Source organism: Schistocerca gregaria, chromosome 7 (genome assembly GCF_023897955.1).
Source record: "Schistocerca gregaria isolate iqSchGreg1 chromosome 7, iqSchGreg1.2, whole genome shotgun sequence".
In the NCBI taxonomy this organism is placed as follows: domain Eukaryota; kingdom Metazoa; phylum Arthropoda; class Insecta; order Orthoptera; family Acrididae; genus Schistocerca; species Schistocerca gregaria.
The window spans coordinates 6,335,956-6,350,374 of NC_064926.1; the positions used below are offsets into that span (position 1 = coordinate 6,335,956).

Consider the following 14,419-nt stretch of genomic DNA (forward strand, 5'->3'; position numbering starts at 1 on the left):
AAATGGAGGCCTCGGACTGGTGGACATACGCAATAAAGCTTCTGCGCTTTTCATAAAAAGGTCTTTAAACATATTTCACGCCAACCCCGGCAGTATTACTACACGATTGTTTAAATGTGTCCAACCAGAAAGCCTCAACCACCGGCAGACGTACAAAAAATTAACCCCCGACTGCGATACGTTAGGATCTTATACACAGAATTGAGCTATGTTAACGAGAAACTCAGAACTTCACTGCACATTACAGCCAGAGATATCATGAGACAAAGACAACAATATGAAGGACAAAATAAAATTGCCACGAAATATATGAGTCACAACTGGGATGCAATTTGGGAGAATATTAGTTTTAACAGGCTCAATTCGGATGTGGTAACGGCATGGTACAAAGCCGTCAATAATATTGTCAGCACCAACGAGCGGCTTTATAAAATTGGGAAAGCTGAAACCCCCTTATGTCAGAAATGTAACCTAGTTGACACTGTGATTCATAGATTTACGTGTGCTGGAAATCTCTACAATTGGCATTGGCTCAGGAAAAGTCTTGCACTACTGCAACGAACGTCACCCAATTCCATTACTCCTATGGTGCTTTTCAGACCTGAAACTAAATATTACCCGAAAACCAAAAATAATGCAATACACTGGTTAATGGGACAGTTTGTCCATTACATTATCAATAAAATAGGTGGTGACGACGAAACGGAATTCAAGCTTTTTATGCAAATGGAGTACAGCAACATTCAGCAATATGCAGACCACAGGAAAATGTATGGAAACATGTTGATCGTTTTATTCGAACGAATAGGTGTTGGTTAAAGCGCACAGTCTAACACTAAATGTACTATTTTAGGGGTAATGAAGAAGTGAAGTATAAATCTACGTTCAAGATGAAGGAAATGCCTCTTCTTTTATCCATTCATGTTACGTCTGCCCCCCAATAAGTGTCTCATAAATGCTCGCTGTATATTGCAGTATAATCACATGTTTCTTACTCGAATGTCTGTTGACTGAAAACTCGAATGACGGCTTTGCAATGGGATCTCACCCCCAGATGTCGTACAATCAGTGCTCCTTACCACAATAAAGAGAGCAGGCGAAAAATATACACGACTATACCCGCTTTTCTATAACAATTAAAATGCACTGAAGGAGCAATTCGGTGGGAGTGATGGTGGGGGCATCGTGGCCAGGCCTCGAGTTCTTTGACCCCTGCCCTCTTTGTCCCCGTCATGCGCCTCCTGATATGCATCCTTATAAAAAACAATAAAAAGCGGTCCAAGGGGCCAGACTAAAGGAAAAGTGGCTAGGATACCTGGCTTTAAAAAAATGAGAAACAAAAGTGGTTAAAAAAAAAAGTTCCATGGTGTAACGGTTAGCACTCTGGACTCTGAATCAAAAAAAAAAAAAAAAAAAAAAAAAAGTCGGTAGAGCGTCAGACTCTTAATCCTAGGGTCGTGGGTTCGAGCCACACGCTGGGCGGAACGGAATTTTGTTCCGCTGCAGATGTAAATTACCGTTTTTCTGATTAAGGAGATGTAATGGAAATAGCAACTTTAAACTTTGCCTACGTCTCTGTCAGTCACAAGGAAACTGAATTTGAATGTGAAAGTGATTTTGTAGACATGTGTGGAAGACATGTTCTGAAATACAAGTGTTGTTGTTTGGAGAGCACATCGGTTACGTGTCAGATGTGTAGCCAAGCAGTAATGGGTCGCCATAGCTGCAAATATTAGCCGGTAATATGAAGTGTTGTCAGCTGAAGTCTGATGATGCAGACGACCGTAAGGACGAAGTACCCGAGAGTACCGCTAGGCCGCGCCTCTTTAGCTCAGTGGTAGAGCACTGCTCTAATAAACCAGGCATCGGACGTTCCATCCACACAGGAGAGAGATGAATTTTGGAAATCAGTTGCGCGTCGTGGCCGTATAGCAAACAGTATCTGTGATGACGAACAATTAGCGACAGGCGTTTTTTGTAAGAATTACTTTTAGATGTGATTAAGGCGAATGGCGCAGATAAAGCATTTGCCAAAGCGGTACAGCATAAAGTGGGACGAGTCACTCTGAATTACAATTTATAGATGTATTTCTCACATATCTCAGAGCCTCTCGCAGTCGTCGTCGTCGTCGTCGTCGTCGTCGTCGTCGCCGCCGCCGCCGCTTCTGCAGAACTAGCAAATGGCCATCGTAGCAAATGCGGCGAGGGACGCCCTGCCTTCGATTCCGAATGCACAAAGTGTGTGGTCTTGTTTCTCACTCTATATTTGGTCGGTCTCGTAAGAGGTTGAATGTAACGAATGGGTGGGAAAGAGCAAGGGGCAGCGGCTGTGTAAAACGAAAACACAAATCCTCAGGGGTGTGAGCGTTTCGAGATGAGTCGTATACATGATATAGTTGGTCGTCAGTGACCATGTGGCCTACTGGATAAGGCGTCGGACTTCGGATCTGATGATTACAGGTTCGAATGTTGTCACGCTCGTTTTTTTCCAGTTCTGAAAAAGAAACATACCGTTTTAATGTAGCAATTGAGCAGTACGAAACCGTCTGAATGTTGCTGTTGACCATTTTTTGCTTCGAAATGCTTTGAGTTTGAAACACACACAACAAGACCGGTGTTAACTAGCGAAATGGTCGGCAGAGTGCCGACACCGCGAGTTTTGACTGGCACTTGCACATCTAAAACAACGTAGGAAAGTAATTCGTTAGGTTTTTGAGTCACATAAGGTATGTGTGTTAATTTTGACGCCACTAGCTCTGCATGCTGTCATGCAATTTCTTTACCTCTCAGAAATGATTATGACATAAAAGTGAAGTACGTGACGAGTGTGACGTTAGGAAAACATTAGGCAGCATGGAGAGATTCTGTATGGGACCACCCAACCCAAACGAGTACTGTGTGACGTGCTATCCGGCAGGTATTCACCGAGGTAGCCGGCTAGCTCAGTCGGTAGAGCGTCAGACTCTTAATCCTAGGGTCGTGGGTTCGAGCCACACGCTGGGCGGAACGGAATTTTGTTCCGCTGCAGATGTAAATTACCGTTTTTCTGATTAAGGAGATGTAATGGAAATAGCAACTTTAAACTTTGCCTACGTCTCTGTATGGGACCACCCAACCCAAACGAGTACTGTGTGACGTGCTATCCGGCAGGTATTCACCGAGGTAGCCGGCTAGCTCAGTCGGTAGAGCGTCAGACTCTTAATCCTAGGGTCGTGGGTTCGAGCCACACGCTGGGCGGAACGGAATTTTGTTCCGCTGCAGATGTAAATTACCGTTTTTCTGATTAAGGAGATGTAATGGAAATAGCAACTTTAAACTTTGCCTACGTCTCTGTCAGTCACAAGGAAACTGTATTTGAATGTGAAGGTGATTTTGTAGACATGTGTGGAAGACATGTTCTGAAATGCAAGTGTTGTTGTTTGGAGAGCACATCGGTTACGTGTCAGATGTGTAGCCAAGCAGTAATGGGTCGCCATAGCTGCAAATATTAGCCGGTAATATGAAGTGTTGTCAGCTGAAGTCTGATGATGCAGACGACCGTAAGGACGAAGTACCCAAGAGTACCGCTAGGCCGCGCCTCTTTAGCTCAGTGGTAGAGCACTGCTCTAACAAACCAGGCATCGGACGTTCCATCCACACAGGAGAAAGATGAATTTTGGAAATCAGTTGCGCGTCGTGGCCGTATAGCAAACAGTATCTGTGATGACGAACAATTAGCGACAGGCGTTTTTTTTAAGAATTACTCTCAGATGTGATTAAGGCGAATGGCGCAGATAAAGCATTTGCCAAAGCGGTACAGCATAAAGTGGGACGAGGCAGTCTGAATTACATTTTATAGATGTATTTCTCACATATCTCAGAGCCTCTCGCGGTCGTCGTCGTCGTCGTCGTCGTCGCCGCCGCCGCCGCTTCTGCAGAACTAGCAAATGGCCATCGTAGCAAATGCGGCGAGGGACGCCCTGCCTTCGATTCCGAATGCACAAAGTGTGTGGTCTTGTTTCTCAGTCTATATTTGGTCGGTCTCGTAAGAGGTTGAATGTAACGAATGGGTGGGAAAGAGCAAGGGGCAGCGGCTGTGTAAAACGAAAACACAAATCCTCAGGGGTGTGAGCGTTTCGAGATGAGTCGTATACATGATGTAGTTGGTCGTCAGTGACCATGTGGCCTAATGGATAAGGCGTCGGACTTCGGATCTGAAGATTACAGGTTCGAATGTTGTCACGCTCGTTTTTTTCCAGTTCTGAAAAAGAAACATACCGTTTTAATGTAGCAATTGAGCAGTACGAAACCGTCTGAATGTTGCTGTTGACCATTTTTTGCTTGGAAATGCTCTTGAGCTTGAAACACACACAACAAGACCGGTGTTAACTAGCGAAATGGTCGGCAGAGTGCCGACACCGCGAGTTTTGACTGTCACATCTAAAACAACGTAGGAAAGTAATTCGTTCGGCTTTTGAGTCACATAAGGTATGTGTGTTAATTTTGACGCCACTAGCTCTGCATGCTGTCATGCAATTTCTTTACCTCTCAGAAATGATTATGACATAAAAGTGAAGTACGTGACGAGTGTGACGTTAGGAAAACATTAGGCAGCATGGAGAGATTCTGTATGGGACCACCCAACCCAAACGAGTACTGTGTGACGTGCTATCCGGCAGGTATTCACCGAGGTAGCCGGCTAGCTCAGTCGGTAGAGCGTCAGACTCTTAATCCTAGGGTCGTGGGTTCGAGCCACACGCTGGGCGGAACGGAATTTTGTTCCGCTGCAGATGTAAATTACCGTTTTTCTGATTAAGGAGATGTAATGGAAATAGCAACTTTAAACTTTGCCTACGTCTCTGTCAGTCACAAGGAAACTGTATTTGAATGTGAAGGTGATTTTGTAGACATGTGTGGAAGACATGTTCTGAAATGCAAGTGTTGTTGTTTGGAGAGCACATCGGTTACGTGTCAGATGTGTAGCCAAGCAGTAATTGGTCGCCATAGCTGCAAATATTAGCCGGTAATATGAAGTGTTGTCAGCTGAAGTCTGATGATGCAGACGACCGTAAGGACGAAGTACCCAAGAGTACCGCTGGGCCGCGCCTCTTTAGCTCAGTGGTAGAGCACTGCTCTAATAAACCAGGCATCGGACGTTCCATCCACACAGGAGAAAGATGAATTTTGGAAATCAGTTGCGCGTCGTGGCCGTATAGCAAACAGTATCTGTGATGACGAACAATTAGCGACAGGCGTTTTTTTTAAGAATTACTCTCAGATGTGATTAAGGCGAATGGCGCAGATAAAGCATTTGCCAAAGTGGTACAGCATAAAGTGGGACGAGGCAGTCTGAATTACATTTTATAGATGTATTTCTAACATATCTCAGAGCCTCTCGCGGTCGTCGTCGTCGTCGCCGTCGTCGTCGTCGTCGTCGCCGCCGCCGCTTCTGCAGAACTAGCAAATGGCCATCGTAGCAAATGCGGCGAGGGACGCCCTGCCTTCGATTCCGAATGCACAAAGTGTGTGGTCTTGTTTCTCAGTCTATATTTGGTCGGTCTCGTAAGAGGTTGAATGTAACGAATGGGTGGGAAAGAGCAAGGGGCAGCGGCTTTGTAAAACGAAAACACAAATCCTCAGGGGTGTGAGCGTTTCGAGATGAGACGTATACATGATATAGTTGGTCGCCAGTGACCTTGTGGCCTAATGGATAAGGCGTCAGACGTCGGATCTGATGATTACAGGTTCGAATGTTGTCACGCTCGTTTTTTTCCAGTTCTGAAAAAGAAACATACCGTTTTAATGTAGCAATTGAGCAGTACGAAACCGTCTGAATGTTGCTGTTGACCATTTTTTGCTTGGAAATGCTCTTGAGCTTGAAACACACAAAACAAGACCGGTGTTAACTAGCGAAATGGTCGGCAGAGTGCCGACACCGCGAGTTTTGACTGGCACTTGCACATCTAAAACAACGTCGGAAAGTAACTCGTTCGGCTTTTGAGTCACATAAAGTATGTGTGTTAATTTTGACGCCACTAGCTCTGCATGCTGTCATGCAATTTCTTTACCTCTCAGAAATGATTATGACATAAAAGTGAAGTACGTGACGAGTGTGACGTTAGGAAAACATTAGGCAGCATGGAGAGATTCTGTATGGGACCACCCAACCCAAACGAGTACTGTGTGACGTGCTATCCGGCAGATATTCACCGAGGTAGCCGGCTAGCTCAGTCGGTAGAGCGTCAGACTCTTAATCCTAGGGTCGTGGGTTCGAGCCACACGCTGGGCGGAACGGAATTTTGTTCCGCTGCAGATGTAAATTACCGTTTTTCTGATTAAGGAGATGTAATGGAAATTGCAACTTTAAACTTTGCCTACGTCTCTGTCAGTCACAAGGAAACTGTATTTGAATGTGAAGGTGATTTTGTAGACATGTGTGGAAGACATGTTCTGAAATGCAAGTGTTGTTGTTTGGAGAGCACATCGGTTACGTGTCAGATGTGTAGCCAAGCAGTAATGGGTCGCCATAGCTGCAAATATTAGCCGGTAATATGAAGTGTTGTCAGCTGAAGTCTGATGATGCAGACGACCGTAAGGACGAAGTACCCAAGAGTACCGCTAGGCCGCGCCTCTTTTGCTCAGTGCTAGAGCACTGCTCTAATAAACCAGGCATCGGACGTTCCATCCACACAGGAGAAAGATGAATTTTGGAAATCAGTTGCGCGTCGTGGCCGTATAGCAAACAGTATCTGTGATGACGAACAATTAGCGACAGGTGTTTTTTTTAAGAATTACTCTCAGATGTGATTAAGGCGAATGGCGCAGATAAAGCATTTGCCAAAGCGGTACAGCATAAAGTGGGACGAGGCAGTCTGAATTACATTTTATAGATGTATTTCTCACATATCTCAGAGCCTCTCGCGGTCGTCGTCGTCGTCGTCATCGTCGTCGTCGTCGTCGTCGTCGTCGAAGCCGCCGCTTCTGCAGAACTAGCAAATGGCCATCGTAGCAAATGCGGCGAGGGACGCCCTGCCTTCGATTCTTAATGCACAAAGTGTGTGGTCTTGTTTCTCAGTCTATATTTGGTCGGTCTCGTAAGAGGTTGAATGTAACGAATGGGTGGGAAAGAGCAAGGGGCAGCGGATTTGTAAAACGAAAACACAAATCCTCAGGGGTGTGAGCGTTTCGAGATGAGTCGTATACATGATAGAGTTGGTCGTCAGTGACCATGTGGCCTAATGGATAGGGCGTCGGACTTCGGATCTGATGATTACAGGTTCGAATGTTGTCACGCTCGTTTTTTTCCAGTTCTGAAAAAGAAACATACCGTTTTAATGTAGCAATTGAGCAGTACGAAATCGTCTGAATGTTGCTGTTGACCATTTTTTGCTTGGAAATGCTCTTGAGCTTGAAACACGCACTACAAGACCGGTGTTAACTAGCGAAATGGTCGGCAGAGTGCCGACACCGCGAGTTTTGACTGGCACTTGCACATCTAAAACAACGTCGGAAAGTAACTCGTTCGGCATTTGAGTCACATAAAGTATGTGTGTTAATTTTGACGCCACTATCTCTGCATGCTGTCATGCAATTTCTTTACCTCTCAGAAATGATTATGACATAAAAGTGAAGTACGTGACGAGTGTGACGTAAGGAAAACATTAGGCAGCATGGAGAGATTCTGTATGGGACCACCCAACCCAAACGAGTACTGTGTGACGTGCTATCCGGCAGTTATTCACCGAGGTAGCCGGCTAGCTCAGTCGGTAGAGCGTCAGACTCTTAATCCTAGGGTCGTGGGTTCGAGCCACACGCTGGGCGGAACGGAATTTTGTTCCGCTGCAGATGTAAATTACCGTTTTTCTGATTAAGGAGATGTAATGGAAATTGCAACTTTAAACTTTGCCTACGTCTCTGTCAGTCACAAGGAAACTGTATTTGAATGTGAAGGTGATTTTGTAGACATGTGTGGAAGACATGTTCTGAAATGCAAGTGTTGTTGTTTGGAGAGCACATCGGTTACGTGTCAGATGTGTAGCCAAGCAGTAATGGGTCGCCATAGCTGCAAATATTAGCCGGTAATATGAAGTGTTGTCAGCTGAAGTCTGATGATGCAGACGACCGTAAGGACGAAGTACCCAAGAGTACCGCTAGGCCGCGCCTCTTTAGCTCAGTGGTAGAGCACTGCTCTAATAAACCAGGCATCGGACGTTCCATCCACACAGGAGAAAGATGAATTTTGGAAATCAGTTGCGCGTCGTGGCCGTATAGCAAACAGTATCTGTGATGACGAACAATTAGCGACAGGCGTTTTTTTTAAGAATTACTCTCAGATGTGATTAAGGCGAATGGCGAAGATAAAGCATTTGCCAAAGCGGTACAGCATAAAGTGGGACGAGGCAGTCTGAATTACATTTTATAGATGTATTTCTCACATATCTCAGAGCCTCTCGCGGTCGTCGTCGTCGTCGTCGTCGTCGTCGTCGTCGACGACGCCGCCGCTTCTGCAGAACTAGCAAATGGCCATCGTAGCAAATGCGGCGAGGGACGCCCTGCCTTCGATTCCGAATGCACAAAGTGTGTGGTCTTGTTTCTCAGTCTACATTTGGTCGGTCTCGTAAGAGGTTGAATGTAACGAATGGGTGGGAAAGAGCAAGGGGCAGCGGCTTTGTAAAACGAAAACACAAATCCTCAGGGGTGTGAGCGTTTCGAGATGAGTCGTATACATGATATAGTTGGTCGTCAGTGACCATGTGGCCTAATGGGTAGGGCGTCGGACTTCGGGTCTGATGATTACAGGTTCGAATGTTGTCAAGCTCGTTTTTTTCCACTTCTGAAAAAGAAACATACCGTTTTAATGTAGCAATTGAGCAGTACGAAACCGTCTGAATGTTGCTGTTGACCATTTTTTGCTTGGAAATGCTCTTGAGTTTGAAACACACACAACAAGACCGGTGTTAACTAGCGAAGTGGTCGGCAGAGTGCCGACACCGCGAGTTTTGACTGGCACTTGCAAATCTAAAACAACGTCGGAAAGTAACTTGTTCGGCTTTTGAGTCACATAAAGTATGTGTGTTAATTTTGACGCCACTAGCTCTGCATGCTGTCATGCAATTTCTTTACCTCTCAGAAATGATTATGACATAAAAGTAAAGTACGTGACGAGTGTGACGTTAGGAAAACATTAGGCAGCATGGAGAGATTCTGTATGGGACCACCCAACCCAAACGAGTACTGTGTGACGTGCTATCCGGCAGTTATTCACCGAGGTAGCCGGCTAGCCCAGTCGCTAGAGTGTCAGACTCTTAATCCTAGGGTCGTGGGTTCGAGCCACACGCTGGGCGGAACGGAATTTTGTTCCGCTACAGATGTAAATTACCGTTTTTCTGATTAAGGAGATGTAATGGAAATAGCAACTTTAAACTTTGCCTACGTCTCTGTCAGTCACAAGGAAACTGTATTTGAATGTGAAGGTGATTTTGTAGACATGTGTGGAAGACATGTTCTGAAATGCAAGTGTTGTTGTTTGGAGAGCACATCGGTTACGTGTCAGATGTGTAGCCAAGCAGTAATGGGTCGCCATAGCTGCAAATATGAGCCGGTAATATGAAGTGTTGTCAGCTGAAGTCTGATGATGCAGACGACCGTAAGGACGAAGTACCCAAGAGTATCGCTAAGCCGCGCCTTTGCTCAGTGGTAGAGCACTGCTCTAATAAACCATGCATCGGACGTTCCATCCACACAGGAGAAAGATGAATTTTGGAAATCAGTTGCGCGTCGTGGCCGTATAGCAAACAGTATCTGTGATGACGAACAATTAGCGACAGGCGTTTTTTTTAAGAATTACTCTCAGATGTGATTAAGGCGAATGGCGCAGATAAAGCATTTGCCAAAGCGGTACAGCATAAAGTGGGACGAGGCAGTCTGAATTACATTTTATAGATGTATTTCTCACATATCTCAGAGCCTCTCGCGGTCGTCGTCGTCGTCGTCGTCGTCGTCGTCGTCGTCGTCGCCGCCGCCGCCGCTTCTGCAGAACTAGCAAATGGCCATCGTAGCAAATGCGGCGAGGGACGCCCTGCCTTCGATTCCGAATGCACAAAGTGTGTGGTCTTGTTTCTCAGTCTATATTTGGTCGGTCTCGTAAGAGGTTGAATGTAACGAATGGGTGGGAAAGAGCAAGGGGCAGCGGCTTTGTAAAACGAAAACACAAATCCTCAGGGGTGTGAGCGTCTCGAGATGAGTCGTATACATGATACAGTTGGTCGTCAGTGACCATGTGGCCCAATGGATAAGGCGTCGGACTTCGGATCTGATGATTACAGGTTCGAATGTTGTCACGCTCGTTTTTTTCCAGTTCTGAAAAAGAAACATACCGTTTTAATGTAGCAATTGAGCAGTACGAAACCGTCTGAATGTTGCTGTTGACCATTTTTTGCTTCGAAATGCTCTTGAGCTTGAAACACACACAACAAGACCGGTGTTAACTAGCGAAATGGTCGGCAGAGTGCCGACACCGCGAGTTTTGACTGGCACTTGCACATCTAAAACAACGTCGGAAAGTAACTCGTTCGGCTTTTGAGTCACATAAAGTATGTGTGTTAATTTTGACGCCACTAGCTCTGCATGCTGTCATGCAATTTCTTTACCTCTCAGAAATGATTATGACATAAAAGTGAAGTACGTGACGAGTGTGACGTTAGGAAAACATTAGGCAGCATGGAGAGATTCTGTATGGGACCACCCAACCCAAACGAGTACTGTGTGACGTGCTATCCGGCAGGTATTCACCGAGGTAGCCGGCTAGCTCAGTCGGTAGAGTGTCAAACTCTTAATCCTAGGGTCGTGGGTTCGAGCCACACGCTGGGCGGAACGGAATTTTGTTCCGCTGCAGATGTAAATTACCGTTTTTCTGATTAAGGAGATGTAATGGAAATAGCAACTTTAAACTTTGCCTACGTCTCTGTCAGTCACAAGGAAACTGTATTTGAATGTGAAGGTGATTTTGTAGACATGTGTGGAAGACATGTTCTGAAATGCAAGTGTTGTTGTTTGGAGAGCACATCGGTTACGTGTCAGATGTGTAGCCAAGCAGTAATGGGTCGCCATAGCTGCAAATATTAGCCGGTAATATGAAGTGTTGTCAGCTGAAGTCTGATGATGCAGACGACCGTAAGGACGAAGTACCCAAGAGTATCGCTAGGCCGCGCCTTTGCTCAGTGGTAGAGCACTGCTCTAATAAACCATGCATCGGACGTTCCATCCACACAGGAGAAAGATGAATTTTGGAAATCAGTTGCGCGTCGTGGCCGTATAGCAAACAGTATCTGTGATGACGAACAATTAGCGACAGGCGTTTTTTTTAAGAATTACTCTCAGATGTGATTAAGGCGAATGGCGCAGATAAAGCATTTGCCAAAGCGGTACAGCATAAAGTGGGACGAGGCAGTCTGAATTACATTTTATAGATGTATTTCTCACATATCTCAGAGCCTCTCGCGGTCGTCGTCGTCGTCGTCGTCGTCGTCGTCGTCGTCGTCGTCGTCGTCGCCGCCGCCGCCGCTTCTGCAGAACTAGCAAATGGCCATCGTAGCAAATGCGGCGAGGGACGCCCTGCCTTCGATTCCGAATGCACAAAGTGTGTGGTCTTGTTTCTCAGTCTATATTTGGTCGGTCTCGTAAGAGGTTGAATGTAACGAATGGGTGGGAAAGAGCAAGGGGCAGCGGCTTTGTAAAACGAAAACACAAATCCTCAGGGGTGTGAGCGTCTCGAGATGAGTCGTATACATGATACAGTTGGTCGTCAGTGACCATGTGGCCTAATGGATAAGGCGTCGGACTTCGGATCTGATGATTACAGGTTCGAATGTTGTCACGCTCGTTTTTTTCCAGTTCTGAAAAAGAAACATACCGTTTTAATGTAGCAATTGAGCAGTACGAAACCGTCTGAATGTTGCTGTTGACCATTTTTTGCTTCGAAATGCTCTTGAGCTTGAAACACACACAACAAGACCGGTGTTAACTAGCGAAATGGTCGGCAGAGTGCCGACACCGCGAGTTTTGACTGGCACTTGCACATCTAAAACAACGTCGGAAAGTAACTCGTTCGGCTTTTGAGTCACATAAAGTATGTGTGTTAATTTTGACGCCACTAGCTCTGCATGCTGTCATGCAATTTCTTTACCTCTCAGAAATGATTATGACATAAAAGTGAAGTACGTGACGAGTGTGACGTTAGGAAAACATTAGGCAGCATGGAGAGATTCTGTATGGGACCACCCAACCCAAACGAGTACTGTGTGACGTGCTATCCGGCAGGTATTCACCGAGGTAGCCGGCTAGCTCAGTCGGTAGAGTGTCAGACTCTTAATCGTAGAGTCGTGGGTTCGAGCCACACGCTGGGCGGAACGGAATTTTGTTCCGCTGCAGATGTAAACTACCGTTTTTCTGATTAAGGAGATGTAATGGAAATAGCAACTTTAAACTTTGCCTACGTCTCTGTCAGTCACAAGGAAACTGTATTTGAATGTGAAGGTGATTTTGTAGACATGTGTGGAAGACATGTTCTGAAATGCAAGTGTTGTTGTTTGGAGAGCACATCGGTTACGTGTCAGATGTGTAGCCGAGCAGTAATGGGTCGCCATAGCTGCAAATATGAGCCGGTAATATGAAGTGTTGTCAGCTGAAGTCTGATGATGCAGACGACCGTAAGGACGAAGTACCCAAGAGTACCGCCAGGCCACGCCTCTTTAGCTCAGTGGTTGAGCACTGCTCTAATAAACCAGGCATCGGACGTTCCATCCACACAGGAGAAAGATGAATTTTGGAAATCAGTTGCGCGTCGTGGCCGTATAGCAAACTGTATCTGTGATGACGAACAATTAGCGACAGGCGTTTTTTTTAAGAATTACTGTCAGATGTGATTAAGGCGAATGGCGCAGATAAAGCATTTGCCAAAGCGGTACAGCATAAAGTGGGACGAGGCAGTCTGAATTACATTTTATAGATGTATTTCTCACATATCTCAGAGCCTCTCGCGGTCGTCGTCGTCGTCGTCGCCGCCGCCGCCGCTTCTGCAGAACTAGCAAATGGCCATCGTAGCAAATGCGGCGAGGGACGCCCTGCCTTCGATTCCGAATGCACAAAGTGTGTGGTCTTGTTTCTCAGTCTATATTTGGTCGGTCTCGTAAGAGGTTGAATGTAACGAATGGGTGGGAAAGAGCAAGGGGCAGCGGCTTTGTAAAACGAAAACACAAATCCTCAGGGGTGTGAGCGTTTCGAGATGAGCCGTGTACATGATACAGTTGGTCATCAGTGACCATGTGGCCTAATGGATAAGGCGTCGGGCTTCGGATCTGATGATTACAGGTTCGAATGTTGTCACGCTCGTTTTTTTCAGTTCTGAAAAAGAAACATACCGTTTTAATGTAGCAATTGAGCAGTACGAAACCGTCTGAATGTTGCTGTTGACCATTTTTTGCTTGGAAATGCTCTTGAGCTTGAAACACACACAACAAGACCGGTGTTAACTAGCGAAATGGTCGGCAGAGTGCCGACACCGCGAGTTCTGACTGGCATTTGCACATCTAAAACATCGTCGGAAAGTAACTCGTTCGGCTTTTGAGTCACATAAAGTATGTGTGTTAATTTTGACGCCACTAGCTCTGCATGCTGTCATGCAATTTCTTTACCTCTCAGAAATGATTATGACATAAAAGTGAAGTACGTGACGAGTGTGACGTTAGGAAAACATTAGGCAGCATGGAGAGATTCTGTATGGGACCACCCAACCCAAACGAGTACTGTGTGACGTGCTATCCGGCAGGTATTAACCGAGGTAGCCGGCTAGCTCAGTCGGTAGAGTGTCAGACTCTTAATCCTAGGGTCGTGGGTTCGAGCCACACGCTGGGCAGAACGGAATTTTGTTCCGCTGCAGATGTAAATTACCGTTTTTCTGATTAAGGAGATGTAATAGAAATAGCAACTTTAAACTTTGCCTACGTCTCTGTCAGTCACAAGGAAACTGTATTTGAATGTGAAGGTGATTTTGTAGACATGTGTGGAAGACAAGTTCTGAAATGCAAGTGTTGTTGTTTGGAGAGCACATCGGTTACGTGTCAGATGTGTAGCCAAGCAGTAATGGGTCGCCATAGCTGCAAATATTAGCCGGTAATATGAAGTGTTGTCAGCTGAAGTCTGATGATGCAGACGACCGTAAGGACGAAGTACCCAAGAGTATCGCTAGGCCGCGCCTTTGCTCAGTGGTAGAGCACTGCTCTAATAAACCATGCATCGGACGTTCCATCCACACAGGAGAAAGATGAATTTTGGAAATCAGTTGCGCGTCGTGGCCGTATAGCAAACAGTATCTGTGATGACGAACAATTAGCGACAGGCGTTTTTTTAAGAATTACTCTCAGATGTGATTAAGGCGAATGGC

The 14,419-nt window shown here is 45.8% G+C and overlaps 6 non-coding genes across 6 annotated transcripts; all 6 read left to right on the forward strand.

The window, feature by feature from the left end:
* Positions 1–2,931: 2,931 nt before the first annotated feature.
* On the forward strand, positions 2,932–3,004 carry Trnak-cuu (transfer RNA lysine (anticodon CUU)). Its single transcript has one exon. It is a non-coding gene; the product is annotated as a tRNA-Lys (tRNA).
* Positions 3,005–3,164: 160 nt separating this feature from the next.
* Positions 3,165–3,237, forward strand: Trnak-cuu (transfer RNA lysine (anticodon CUU)). The gene has a single exon. It is a non-coding gene; the product is annotated as a tRNA-Lys (tRNA).
* A 1,435-nt stretch (positions 3,238–4,672) lies between these two features.
* On the forward strand, positions 4,673–4,745 carry Trnak-cuu (transfer RNA lysine (anticodon CUU)). The gene has a single exon. It is a non-coding gene; the product is annotated as a tRNA-Lys (tRNA).
* Positions 4,746–6,195: 1,450 nt separating this feature from the next.
* Trnak-cuu (transfer RNA lysine (anticodon CUU)) lies at positions 6,196–6,268 on the forward strand. Its single transcript has one exon. It is a non-coding gene; the product is annotated as a tRNA-Lys (tRNA).
* Positions 6,269–7,727: 1,459 nt separating this feature from the next.
* On the forward strand, positions 7,728–7,800 carry Trnak-cuu (transfer RNA lysine (anticodon CUU)). Its single transcript has one exon. It is a non-coding gene; the product is annotated as a tRNA-Lys (tRNA).
* Positions 7,801–13,818: 6,018 nt separating this feature from the next.
* On the forward strand, positions 13,819–13,891 carry Trnak-cuu (transfer RNA lysine (anticodon CUU)). The gene has a single exon. It is a non-coding gene; the product is annotated as a tRNA-Lys (tRNA).
* The last annotated feature ends 528 nt before the right edge of the window (positions 13,892–14,419 follow it).